The 14766-nt window shown below is 39.8% G+C and overlaps 1 protein-coding gene and 1 long non-coding RNA gene across 12 annotated transcripts in view; one reads left to right on the plus strand and one right to left on the minus strand.

The window, feature by feature from the left end:
- RAD51B (RAD51 paralog B) overlaps nt 1-14766 on the plus strand; it is a 409186-nt gene that overhangs the window by 266884 nt on the left and 127536 nt on the right. The gene's annotated exons all lie outside the window — the stretch shown is intronic.
- LOC127472795 (uncharacterized) overlaps nt 10306-14766 on the minus strand; it is a 43595-nt gene continuing 39134 nt past the window's right edge. Inside the window, exon 4 of the long non-coding RNA XR_007905169.1 lies at nt 10306-12006. This is a non-coding gene — a long non-coding RNA (uncharacterized LOC127472795). The remainder of the gene's footprint in view (nt 12007-14766) is intronic.

Genomic DNA, 14766 nt, shown 5'->3' on the forward strand with positions numbered 1-14766 from the left:
AGGTATTGGGCAGCCAGGCAACTGTGAGTCTGTAGACCACATCCTATCTGCCAAGGCATTTGCTGAAGTTCACAGAGGAGCAGAACATCCTGTTTGCCTAGTTTTCTTTTGTCTGCCCCATACCAGCACAGGGAGAATATTACTGTATATCTTTCCTCTTCTGCTCTGAAATTGGATCACAACACTCATGATTGTGTTCAATAGCTGGAAATGCTGAGGATATCCGATTGCTGAGGTCTCTTATTTTAAACACCACGTGCCAGGAAAAGTATGTGGGATCCCACCAGCTTAGCACTGGAGGGTGCAGGATGCATCAACAGGAAAACCAAACAAAACATGAAGTGAAATTCATTTGAAAAGGAATGGGACTCATATATAGCCAATCAACAGTGTTTAAACTCCTCTATTCCACACAATAGACTTTTATTTTCCTTCATTTCTTCTGAATATGCAAACTATCTTAAACTGATTTTTAGAGCTGCAGCTGTCACCAAAGGCAGTGGGAGCTGTAGGTGCTTGTTACCTTTGAAAATCAAGCCAGTGTATTCTAATGTGGTAGCAAAAGCCAAAACCGCTAAATCAGGATGGTTAAAGCATAGCTTTGATAGTCCTGTAATATGATCCTAGCCACCTTCATATTTGATACAGAGTCAGGGCCTCATGGTGCACACAGCAGAGTTCAAAGGTATGTTGTTTCTTCTTTGCCTTTCAGCCCTCTTCCCCCAGAACTTCATTGCCTTGCTTCATCACTTCAGCCCTTCCAGCTGAGTAATACTCATTAGAACTTTATTGGAGTTTAACAGAGGTAACTTTTATTCATCCAGAATACTTTATTTTCCTTGAAAAACACATTTTCTCCCCTTTTTTCTCTCAAATGTGTGTTAGGCTGAACTGGGAAATGAGTGGTCACACAACTGACCCATAGTCTCCAACCTACAGTAGCAGTAGCAAGGACAGGCAGACACCCAAGGCACTGTTTGATTTTCATTAGAAGGACTTGTCGTGCCCTAGGAAAGGCTCCTAAGTGATGGACAGAAATCAGAGCAAATCCAGTTTTCTCCAGTGTAGAATGAACTACATTCCACTGTCACATCTGAACACACTGGGAGAAGGGTGTCTCTCAAGCTGGTCCCTGCTGTCTGGGGAACGACACCACTTTCTGCTGTATCACTCAAAGGCACAGGAAACTTTAGCACATAAACTGAATCTGCAAACTCAAGGCAGAAAAAGAACTTTGACTGAGAATGAAGCTTTCTGCCCCAAATTGCTCCTCTTCCCACTCATGACTGAAACAACTTTTGCCTCCATACTCCAGAAGGAGATGGTCAGCAAACTGCTATCCAACTTAGACCTGCACAAGTCCATGGTGCCTGATGGGATTCAAGTGCCAAGAGAGACACTTTCAATCATTTACCAGCAGTCCTGGTCGACAGGGGAGGTCAAAGGTGGTTGGAAATTGGTAAATGTGACACCCATGTATAAGAATAGCCAGAAGGAGAATCTGGGGAGCTACAGACTTGTCAGCCTGACATTGAATTTGTCCGCCTGTGTGGACAAAGTGTGAAAAGTGAGCGATAATGTAGTAAACTTGTCCAAAACAATTACTTGTCCAAGTAGAGTAAAAGTCTGCAGGAATGCATAAATGATAACTGTGGTAAACTGGGTTCACCACCTCTCTGTACCAGATCAGAGGGTATGGATTTTGTCAAATTACTAAAGGCCTTTTTGACCGTAAAGTAGGACATGTGACAGAGAGTGGTCTGCTGCTGACATTGGTTTCAGGAAGTGTGAACAGATGCCTGGATGTTTTCAAATAAAGTATATACCAGGCCTAAACTGTGTTCCTCATGTGCACTTCCTTTAATAGCTGCCAAGGATTAAGTTGTTTTGGGTTTCTTTGTTCTTGGTTTGGTGGGGTTTTTTTCATAGTGCTCAGAATCAGTAGCTTAACTGGTTCAGAGAAAGCTAGTTTTAATTGGTCTTCTGTTACTGCTTGCCTCAGACTGGCAAGTGTCAGTTCATTGGGATGTCTTTTTTTTTTTTCCATAGTGCCACATATTGTTGGTAAAATAAGGAAACTTTAAAACAGAGGAAGTAGAGGTAATGTTGATCTTGAAACACCAGCTATTGAAAGGTCCATTCAGGGTTTCCTTCAAAACAAAACCAAGTGGTAAGATAATGCTAACCAAGGCTGGGTGCCCAGGAGAGCATCATAATGAAGCATCCACTGTTATTGTTCAACTCAGTGTTTGTTCTTCATGTGAACAAAAGGAAGGAAGAGCTCTGCTATCAGGCTGGAGAGGAAGGAGTCTTTGTTGCCCTTGGCTACCCTAACTTTAAATGTGAGGAAGCACAGGGCACTGCAATATAACCTTTCTGCAATATTAAACGAGGAAAATTGATAGTTCAGGAGGTTAAGGGTGGACACTCTGTTTATCTAAAGACTAGACTTCCCTTGCATGACAGCCCCAAATCAGGTATATCAGTGCTAGTATTTATTTAGGTCATGTGAGGTTTTAAAACCCTGTTTTTAAACCCTGTTTCCTCTGCTTTTCTGCTTCTCTGCCATTTGGTTCCTCTTCTGCATTGTTGCTCACCATTAGAAGCAGTAAGAGATGCCATTTCCTTATTGAATGTGACAGGCTTTGGGTGTCCTGAGTGTGACGTTCACTCATGTTGCTGAAACATCAGGAATATATCTGCTAGAGACTGAGTCAGGCTTACTGTACTTTTCTGCTCTTGCTCCACCCATGGAATGCTGCCTGCTGAAGTGGCAGAATCCCTGCCATCCCTCTCCTCATCCTTTAAGTCATGAGGCTGACACACTGTCAGATTAATGACTAAGTTTACCATGCTCAGAGCCATTGTTTCAGATTTTCAGATGACTCAGGCAATGATTGTGTCATCAGCTAAGTTCAGGTTATGATTTAAAGATACCCCTTGCCATCATGAAAGTTTCCTTAGCCTGCCTGTGTGTTAGTCTTACTCTGGCTTTGTCTATTCCATGTACCAATTCAGCATATCCAGAGACACTGGAGAAACAGATTTACATCCTATTAAAGGCAATGCTCTGGTGTTAGGATGTTTGAGAAATGTGGATGCATATTTTGATTCTGATAGACAGAATTCATTTCTCATATATGATGGTTTAAAATTTCTGGAAAGAAAATAAAAGCAGCCCACAAATTCTTGTCAGCTTTGTCTTCCAATTCAGGGTGCACCCCGCATTGATTTCCTGTTAATTCACAGATTACCATGGTGTATGATGTACAAAATGACACTTTCACACATTTATGTTAGAGTCTATTTCCATAATCCCGGAATCTAATTGTGCTCACAACAATATGTTTTGTGAAGGCTCTATGAACATAACTGTAGACAAAGCAAGAACTTTATTAGATAAAATAGCCTTGTTTGTTTATTGCAAATTATCTGAGGGCATGTTGATTTGTCAGAGTGAAAGCCTTTGATAAGAATGCAAAGAGAATGGGGAGAATCCCATGAAATTATTGAGAGGTTCAAGTGAAAGAAATATTCTTTAAAGGGTCATAGTATGTCAACTATATACAAAACTGTTGAAGTCAGGAGAGTTAAGGCCAAGCTCAAATTAGATATGCTTCTTGTGGTTTTATGTATGATCAGTTTGTGTGTAAAACCATGCTGGATACAGGAAGAAATAGAGCATGTACTCCATATTACCTTGTTGGTATTGTGGTGCTATAAAACCACTAAGTTTAACACAGAAAATGGAAAGAAAACTCTGAATGTTCTGGAAAATTAAATTAAGAAATAAAATTAACTCAGACCACCCACCAAAGTAGCCTTCTGAAAACAGATTGATCTTTAATTCACATAGTAGATGTGAAAGCTCAGTAAAATACTGAAAACCCAGATGGACCAGTAACAGAATGACTCTGCCCATACTTGTTTTTTTATGTTCCTAGCATCTTGAAGTGCGGTGGTTCTTTGAAGAAAAAAATTCCGAGATTACATTTGCACATTTTAGTCAAGCCACAACAAGTATACTCAGTTTAAAAATACAAATGTTTTGCATTTGTTTTGTTTTCCTAATTACTAACTCTAGAAATTATTTGTTTTTTAAAAACTAAAAGAACGTCTTTCCTTCTCACATATCATCATGAGTGGTTTTAATAGAATAAATTGTGTCTTCCTTGCCAGTAAAAACAGTTGTCTTCAGTTATGCCAGTCACAGTGGCTTACATATGCACTTACAGTTCTTGTACTTGGGTGTTAAAATAAAACTGAAGAGGCACAGAGGAAATAGCATTTACTTAGGGTTTTGGTGGCCCATTTGCTGAACAGAGCTAGCAAGGCTGACTGAGTAATTAACATTCATTAGTGCAGTTGAAGACAATAGATGAGCTTCTGAGTACTGTCAGAGAACAATTATCTTCAGTAAAAGTAGGTGCTGGTTTGATGCATCTGTAATTAGAACTGCCTAGCACTGTGGAAAGGATTTCCTTTCCTTCCCAGGGCTAGAGGGCTTGGCAAAACCTCCTTTGGGATGAAACTAGAGCATTTCTCTGAAAGGCTTCTTGAGTAAAGGAAACCCTATGACTTTCTTTATAGAAACTGTTTTTATTACCATCTATATACATCTGTTTGTCTGTCTATCTATTATTATAATTTCAACTTGCAGAGTATGTAAAACAGGAGCTACCCTGGACACAGAAAGGGAGGTGCAGTCCTCATGTGGCTCCTTTAATGGAGTTTCTCATTAATGGACTAGACTTGATAACAGAAGAGTTTGCAGTGGGAGAAAGCCGAAACCCGTCTGCGCACAGATAGAAGCCTTTTATAAAAGAATCTTGCTAAAACGACTAAACCTGTTATCAGGAAGAAACTTTTTCAAGTGGACCGATCTGACAAAAGAAACAAGAATAAATGAGGCAGTGTTACTGAAAAACAGTGTTTCTTAAAGAAGCAAAATGGCTTTGTTTCCACAAGTTAGCAAGATGGATATTGGTTGCTACAGCAGGAGTCTGATGGCATCAGTCTAATTCACCAGCCTGGTTGTTTATTTGTAGGGCTATGTTCAGTGAATATTTCAAGCACTCCGGGAAGAAAGGAGAGACTGAGGACTTAACTATGTTTTATTAATATTCTCTTTCCAACACAAATCACACTGAAGAAGACAACAGATAAATCCTCATTTCACTTTATTATTAGTTGTTGAGATATGCATTTATTAGAAGAAATGAGAAACAGATTACACCAGCAAACACATCTGGCCTCAGACTGGCCTTCAAGTCATCCAAAAAGAAACACAAAGTATGGAGTTGTTTACAGCCAGGCACTTAAAATCCCACACAGCTGCAAGGGTGAGAGGCAGCAGAATAAACTCTCAAGACAAGCTGACAACAGCTCCACTGCTGGGGTGCCCCTTTTGCAGACAAGACAACAACAGATGAAGAAATCTTGAGAATGACCCAGAGCAGTGCTCATTAGTGAATGAAGCATAGGCAGGAAATGGGACAAGATTCCTTTTGTCATAGTTTTTCACCCAGCTGTCCACCCATCCCACAGCCACCCACATGCAATCAAATATAGTCAAACTCCAGAAAAGTTATACAAATAAAACCTCCAGTGATTGCATACAGACTCCTTCCAAGTTACATTTGCCCCATTAGCAAGGAATGAAAAATTTACTGGGTTTAATCCAGTCACGCTTATCATTGTAATTGAAACTTATTATGAGGGGTTGTATTCAGGTAAAGCTGATAGAACCATGTAATTCCACTTACTCATGTTGTCTGTCCATCTGTTTCTCTGCATATTTACTGTTTATTATTGATTACTAGTACTTTTACTGTATCTGTTGCCCTTCTTAGGGCAAAACTGTGATTTTTACTTTATACAGGTATATACTATCTTTGTTTGTGTAAAACAGATGTGTGTGATTCCCAGAATGGGAGCGTTAGCAAGTAGAGAAAAACATTTCTGGACTTCTGAAATGGATTCTCTGTGGAATAAAATGCTATTTTGAAATTTTTAAGTTATCATAGTGACATTGAGACTCCAGCTTCTTGGGACCTTTTATTTGTGAGTACAGCTCACTTAAAATTTTGCTCATAGGTTATGAAAAACATTTTGTTTTTCTTGTGGATTGAAAGCAGGTTTTTATCTATATTTTACAGCTGGAGTTAAATATCAAAAGTCTGTTACAGACAATTCTATAACTCTTGTTCTTCCAAATGGCAGCCATCTTGTTGCTGTGCTGTGAGTAGTTACACTCTATTCCTGTGCTTCATGTTTGGCTTTGCTGCTCAGCCACTTTTAAATTTTTAAATGGCCATTTTTAAATAGAGCAGGTGTGTATGAGCTGTTCATGAGATTCCTCTTAATGGAAACTTTTAATGCATCAGCACTGAGGTTGAGCATCAATAAAAATGAGTGTCACATTTGCAGCCTATAGCAAGTATTTTTAAAATCATGCATTCATGCAGTCTTGAGCCATCCACAGTCCTGTGATTGTGTCTGGAGTTCCAGGTGGCATAAAGCAGACATGGAATTCAGGCTGGCATTAAGTCAAAAAACTAAACCAGCCCCTTCCCACCCAAAATTACCTCAGCACCAATCTGAGGCAACTTTCTCTAGGTTCAGCACCTCTGCTTACAAGTCCCACTTGAATCAGTCCACGTGAGTATCATGGCATTCTTTTACACTCAAGAATATCTACAAGGAGCTAGTCTAAGACCAACTTATTCCACCTTAGATACCAGACAGACCCGAGATACAAAGAGGTCATAGTTGCTATCAAAGTGATTTTAAGTTTAACTGGGAAGGGGTGCTGCAAACCATCAGAACAGTCCTTGAGGCATCTGGTTTATCACTTTTGGAGTCCCATTAATACCTCTTCTGTGTTGTTACAATAGTAATGGTCACTATCAGACATTACTGCATCTCCTTTTCCCAGTGTGTCTGGATGCAGTATCACTAGAGCTTTTAGTTGTGTATTTTTCTCCCCACATCTCTCATTTCTCATCTTTATTTGGATCATAATCTTATTCAGCAGGTCAGCTAATGGAGAGCAGATTTTTTACTCATTCTGGTTCTTCTTTTCCCTCTATTTATATAACACACAATTTGTAATCTTTTTAAAACCAAAGAAGAGAGAAATCTTGAGTTCATCTAGATTAAAATCAGCTGCAGCCTATTAATGGACTCAGCCCAAGACTGAGACTTTAGGAAACAAAAACACTGGACTAAATTATACTAAACTGGCCTCTGTCAGTCAGAGGGGATTCATATAGCGAAAGGAAAGGGGAAAGGGGGGGAAAGGGAGAGTATCTCCATATGGTTTTAATTCATTTTTATTCTCTTCCTGAAGCTAATTTACCCAACACAAAGGCTCTGTAGTGGGAAGCCAGCTTTTTAGATGTTTGGCTTTCACTGAAAAACAACTCAGACCTGTGTGTAATCAGCCAACGTTTAATGTAAGTATTTTGGTAGAGGGTATTTCAATTACATATTAGAGTCCTTTCATCATCTGTCAGAGTGTATCCTGAAGACTCTTGGATAATTGATCTAACTCGTCCATTCGTTATGTCCCCAGAAACAGACAGTGAATTGTTTCATTGAAGAATCAGATCAGCAGACATATGGGCATGTCGAGCCAAAAGTACTTCCACTGTCTTTGCACTTACAGAAGGCAGTTCTCTATCTTCTTCTGGGCATAAGAGCCTTTGCCACCGAAGTAGCAACATACTGTTTTTTGCTGAAGGGAAAATACTCATTGATTCTATTCATCTTCTTTGCCATTAAATCTTTTTTATTGCATTCTTAGCCCCACTAGTGTGTGTAGTCCTCTAGCAACATGCAAAAAGTTGTGTCTTTGCCCTAAAAAAGCCAGACAGTGGGTGGAAAAGTGAAGGAAACAGGAAATTATTTGCATGATTATGTTAGGCACAGACAGTCTTTGGTTACAGTGTTCTTGTACTTAGTAATGATAATTTGTAATCTAAGCAAAACTAGAAGGCAGATGGGGAGATTAATGGAAGGACTAGGATGGAGAAGGGAGTGGAACTGGACCTTGAAAGGAAGGGTTGACTTGAGACAGTAGCTGTGCGTGTATGGCCTCCCAGTGTTTCAAACCCATGTGCAAATATTTGTTATGGTAAATGAGTATATGCACGGCACGTATCTATCGGCGGCTAATAAGCCACAAGAATCAGCACCAGTTGTTCACTGCTCTTTTAAATGTGCCCTAGGAATGAGTAACATCAAAAAAAAATACAGTTTTAAGATTGAGGCTCGAGGATATCTGGCTTCAGCTGCTAATTCTTGCCAGTTTTTTGCAATAATGGACAGAAGAATTTCACCATGTCCTATTTTCGGTCTTCTTTTCTAATTTACAGAGATGCTGAAATCTTCAGCATTATATGAAGGATGCTTCATTTCTACAGTGTTAAATACATATACTATATGTATACATATAATATTACACATATAGTCCAGTTATTGCATAGTTATCTGTAAAGTCTTATATTTACTTATCTGGGCATTTTTTCCAAAGTGAATTTTGCATGTTCATGGCTTTCCTGCTTTATGAGTCAATTCAAGCAAAGGTTTAAATACATACATAATCCCTTATACTTTGCCTGACAAATAATTTCTCACATTTATAAAAGGTTATCTGGAGACTAGGTTGAGCATGACACGGTTTTTCCATGGGATTCTCTTGTAGGCTTTCTCCTAAGCACATGCTGTACCTCCCCCATCAGCACCCAGTTCACCTCCTGTGTGCCACAGTGCTCTGAAAACAGGCCAGAGCTGCTGCAGAGCTTTTAGGAATTACACTGGGTTTTTTAAGGATAAATCAAGTTTAAGTTGATGTACTGGTGCTGTGAAAAAAACTATTTGAATATCAAGGTGAAGGACTGGAAATCTTATTAGCATGTCCTACCCATATTTCTTCTTGCCAAAACCTAGGGCATGATACAGCTGAACTAAAGTGGCCTGAAGGCTTTTGGATACTGTAAGGTGTTTCACTGTTTTCTTAGCCCTTCCTCAAATGCTGCTATAAGCAAATTAGTCCGCTATCCTTTCCAGTTACTTTGTTTTGTTCTTTTGCTTTTATTCTGTCAGTAAGTCTGTTATTTGTCTAATGTTCAGACAGGTCACTTCCTCCCCTCACCCTAACCTGTTAGATACTGATGACTCCAAGAAAAGTGGTTAAAACTTTATTCAGAAATAACTGGAAGTAATTAACCACCTAGGACTTTGCCAGAGATTTATTTTAAGGCTCAAGGTAACATAAGAATATTCTGAGAGAGTAAACCTAATTTTGTATGTCTTTGGATGACTTTCTTTAAGAAGAAACCTGTTCTTAGTATTCTTTACACCCACACACCCCTCCCCTAACAAAAACAAAAAATAAACAGTTTTATCCTTTTTCTATTCCACATGCTTTGAGTGACAGCTAGCAAATTACCAAAGAAATAAGTACTATACTTTGATGTAGTAAAAATTATATCAGTTACATTGACTTACAGTAAGCCTCACATGGTAGGATATGCTTCATATGTTGACAAAGATACCATATTCATCCCCAACACTTTTAGAAGCAGAGCTGCACTACTCGTTGGCCTAATCTCCACATTTGTGGCATCTGTTCTGTTCCCATGATTCCCTTTGTCTTGTGAGGTCCAGACCCTGCACAACCTTCGTGTATTTTTGTAGTCTTTTGTTTTTAGCAATTACTAAACAAAGAGGTATTTAACCATAGCCTTATTTAGCTTGAAAGGAAATGTAGTGCTAGATTGACCAGTTTCAATAGGTTTTAACCCAAGACATAATAAAAAAACACAGTATTTTTCTTCCATTGATTCCAACCTGAAGAAACCAGATATGCTCAAACAAAAAACTCAGGAGAAGGATGTGCTTCAATCATTTCAAGGCATCAAGCTATGACGTATTTTTGAGAAACCTGTTTTAGTGTGTTTGCAAAGTTGGGCAACTTATATTGTTTACTCTTGGTTCCCACCATAAAAGTTGTCTTCACAATATTAGAGTTAGAAATGCTCTTTTGAAAAGGAGAAGATTTGAGAGCACAATATTTAGTTACCATTTTAAAAAGTTTTATCTTGATATTCTACTCTGACTGGCCAATTTGATCTTTTTTTATCATACAAAATGGTGGTAAGGTCTTGATCCTGGAGGTTCCCCGGGATGTGACACAGCACAAGTGATATGTTACCAGACTGAGCTCTAGTTACCCGTGCACTGTTAAGGGCCTCCGACGCTTACTCACATTTTACCTGTAGCGAGGAAAAGGCTCACAATTTTTCAATTTTCAATTCCATAAAGTTTGTTGCATAGAGGAAGAGTATGGAGAGAGAGAGAGAGGCATCCTGCTTTCATGTTCTTCTCATAGTCCTGTAGCTGGCTGCACAAAAGCACAGGCAGCCACACATGCCTAGGCACCCAGAGCTTGGTGCTCTTGAGCACACAAGCACACGTGCACTTACGTGACTCAGAGTTAAGTTTCACTCCTGTCGTCTGGTGGCTGTTACAGAACAGGAAGCAGGGCCTGTTGGGAGGATTTATTTTAAGAAGCTGTTATGTGATTTTGGTTCCTTTTGGCTGCAGTGTTCGTTGTCAGCATATGGCTGCTCTCTTGGGGATGCTCTGAGTGAGCTGTGTGGCTGTCATTGTTTCTCATTTGCCCTCCTGTGCTCCAAACTTAGTGTAGTTTCATAGTGCTCTGCTGATTTGTCAGGTGAAGCTCCTTGGGTTCCACTTCTCAGATAACCAGCCGTAGTTCACCCTGTCTGCTGTCAGACCTGTTCAACTTTCTTTAAAACTATTCCTGCTAGTGTAACAGTCTACCAGTATTTTACCATGAAACATATATCCTTCAGAGAGCTTCTGCATTTGTGATGCTCTGGGGAAACTACAGGCAGAAACTGCTGTACAAGGTGTACATTTGCTCACAGTCTGAAACAAGAATAAAAGGCAGAATAATATAGATAAGCATCCTGTAATATGATAGGGATTTTATTTCTACCTAATGGTAGAAATACCATTAGGAGGATCTTTATAGTAATTCCAATACTTTACCCGTAATGCTTCGTAATACTTTCAGAAATAAGATGGCTTTAATTGTTCTAAGAGCTCCAAATAATAAAATTGTTCTTAACTTGGGACTTTTGCTGCTGGTTTCTCTATCAGCTGTTGAGGAACAAGCCATGATTTCTTTCTTATCACCATTGCCTGCTGGGTGAACAATGTGTTTGGAGTTCCTTGGTTTTGCTTTTATTCTGTTGGGGAACATTGGCGTAGAGCCTGAAACAAAATGGTGGAGGAAGAATAAAGGTATTTGCTTTGGTCATCAGCAATTTTCAACAAAGCTGACGGCTCAGTCTGGTGGATTTGCCAGGAGTTGGTTGTATTGTATGTTGCTTTCAAGATTTTCCTGATGGGCAGCACTTACTTTGTAGATGTTTTGTGCTCGCAGGCTTCCGAGCAATGTGGGCTTCCCAGTGTAGGTCAAATTCCCTTACACTTTCTGTCTTCTTGCTTACAGCACTTTCCACAAGAGTCTTCTGATAGTATCACATTATTTTTTGTTTTCCTTAATTACTAGTTCTAAAAAATCTGTCTCGTACTCTTTGTAGAGAAACAATCTATTCAATAAAAACAGAAATTGAAAAACAGTTGGCTGTGTTAATAGAGCTCTGAGAATCCAATCATGCTTGTTTTCTGAGTGTAGTTAGCATTTCGCTTTGATGCTGTGAGTCCTGTACCTTCACCCTGTGAAGGGTGAATACAAAAATAGAATGTTGGTGGTAGTCCAAAACTTGATATATTTATTATTCGTTACCTGAATTTCACATACCTGCAGAACTGTGCTTGAGATTCCACAGGAGAAGTTTTCTTTTGAGGTGTTTGATTTGGGTTGGATCTATCCAGAAAATGCCTTGTGCTGTATTATTTGAATTTTGCAGGGTTTTTTATCTATCCGGAAATAAATTTCCTGAAGTTCTGAGTGGAAAAAGGTGAAATAAGATAGAAGATGCTCATGTAGACAATTTCACACATGTTCAGAGGGTTAGTCTTCAGATTTTTGCCAAGTTTTATATGAAAGACTGGTCTGGCTCTGATGTAATCTACAGTGATTCATCTGCTTCTCACTGTCTCCCAAGAGGGTGAATTACACTATATATCTCCAAGATACACTATCAACACACACAGACAGAGGTACACTAGAAAACATACTGTTCTGAGATCAAACCCTTTCCGTGTGATAACTAGCAGATACATTGAAATGTCCTTTCTTGGTTTTCTAGATTGTCCATTTTTTACTTCCTCTGCCTGGAAAAAGGTGAGGCAGAGAGACAAACTTGCCAGTCAGAAGAATAAGTTTCTTTCCTGATATGGAGCACCATAGTTGGGAAGGTTATTTTCTTCTTCCTGCTAATTCCCTTGGCATTTGTGTTGTTTTCCTCAGATATTAGCAGTATCAGCTGGAAGAAATGGTCCTATTTGAGATAAAACCTTATTTATTTCCCCCATCCCCATTTTTTTTTTTTACTAGACAAGAAAACTGTCATTTGAAGAATAAGAATCAGGTTTCTATTTCTACATCTGTGTTTCTCCCCAACATTTATCTGTTAATTTGACTGATTTGCAGCCCTTCTTCCCTTCCCTCCTTGCTGTTAACTAATAGACTTTGGCATTAAGCCAGCCTTTCAGTGCACACACCACCATGCCAACGAGAATGTGTGCAGCTATTCTGTCTGCTTTGGAAGCCTACAGATGCAGCCAGAGCTAGAACAATTCCCGTATTGATCCCGCACTTGTCAGTTAATCCGTCATAAGGCATGGGAATCCTAGCCCCTTCCACATCTGCCTGCATAACTGCAGGGGGAAAACCAATTCTCTGAAGCTCTCACCAGGGAACAAGAAAGCAAAGAGAAATGAGAGCTTGCTGGGAGAGAGGGCTGTAAGCTGCTGGGCCAGAGGGCTGTGAGATTGCCTACCTGTTCCACCCTTTCCCCCCAACTCCTTTTCATCCTCCTGCAGGTCAGCAGGATCAGGTTTATGTTAGCGAACCATGAAGCTTATCAAATAAATGTTGCAGCAGCAGGTGTTTGGCTCTCTCCACAGGCCAAGTCTAACAAGGTTGATATTGTGTCTGTGGCCAAAGTAATGCAGTAATTACTTTTCTGGGCTTGGAACCCCCAAGAGGTTTCTGGGAACCAGTTAGAAAAACAAACCTTACTAAGAGCAGGGAATTTTTAAAAAGGAACAGTGGTGCTCTCTGTGCCAGAAGGAGAGGACAGGCATTTTGAGTGCATCATCCAGCACAGTGCCGCATCCCCTCATAGGTTGCTCATGTTACAGGGGCCTGGAAAGTGCTTGAGTTTGGTTGCTCAGGTTGGGATGGGCAGCTTATTTTGGCCCACGGTGGAATGTGGAAAGGCAGTTACTTTCTATAAAGCCATTAATGTGTACTGCAAGAAGAGCGAACCCTAGGTTGGGGGGGCCCTTGAGTGTTTGCAATTCTCTCTGTATAATTCAATTTGACTTACACATCAGGAGTTGCATAGCAAAGCATTCCCACTGCTGTCTGTTTCTTACTTTTGAGCATTTCCTTTGTAAGCTTTGAGAAACGGAGTTACGGACCATGATGCCACCAAATTACACCAAAGGAAGAATGAGATCTCACAGCACTGCTTTGCTGTGCCTGTGTCCCTTTATCTCATGTAGTCAATTTAAGGCCAAGGAGGTAAAAGTTAAAACAGGTCTGTACAGTGATTACATTTAGAGGCAGCAATCTTCATCATTCTTTTTGAAAGAATATCAATTATTTGGGCCAAAGCTTTTTCCCTGTAGCCGATTATTACACATGATAATGCCTCTTACAATAGGCCATTTAAGCCAGCTTAAGTAATTGTGAAAATGTCCTGAACTACTGGAAATTTCTTCTGCAGCTGTGGTCCAGGAGACCAGAATTTGACAGTGAGAAGAGAAAGAAAGTAAAACTGATTAGAGATTCATAGGATTGCCCATTTGACTTGAACCTCATAGGTTTAAAAAAATACTTTTTTATACATGAAGAAGCTCTAAAATTCTTACTGCCTATAAGGAATTCTTTAGGCATCCTTCTATGCTGTTGCATCAAGCTACCAAGCAATGGCTTTGTAGTGATGAATGAATTTTCCCAAGCTAGGAAAGTTAGCATTTCATTAATGTCTGGCAATGCTTTCCCATTTCTACTGTTTACATTAAGCTCTATTTTTGCACATTACTTTGCATTATGAAGGCCTGGTGCCTTGGTGACAGTCCATAGATACCGTGCCATTTGCTCACTGTTCTTCAGTGTTTCATGCTAAACTGTTTTATTCTCGGTATGTTTGCTGAGCATACTGTAACTGAGCGTGCTGTAAAAGCCCTGCTATGAATGCCATGGCATGCTAGTCCCCAGTGTTTAATTTTGTGCTAGGAATACTACGCACTTGGAGGCGAGTGCTATGAGTAGGTCAGACACCTGCTTCTTCAAGGTATTCAGTGACTTTCCATAAACACTGCCTAGTGTAGCAAGTAGTGAAAAATTGCTGTACCAAGACTGCTGGGAGGGAACATACTGGAATTTGCTTCAGCATTATTGCTTTAAAGGCAAACCTTAGTCTGCTCTTGAAAAATGGTGATAGGGTTCCTTCCACAGAAGTTTCCCTATGCTGTAAATGCTATACAGATCAGCTGAAAATCAGGCAGGGTATGTGCATCCTAAGATGGCCA

The sequence above is a fragment of the Manacus candei genome, unplaced genomic scaffold (assembly GCF_025592945.1).
Source record: "Manacus candei isolate 608988 ecotype Guabito, Panama unplaced genomic scaffold, ASM2559294v1 h1tg000033l, whole genome shotgun sequence".
In the NCBI taxonomy this organism is placed as follows: domain Eukaryota; kingdom Metazoa; phylum Chordata; class Aves; order Passeriformes; family Pipridae; genus Manacus; species Manacus candei.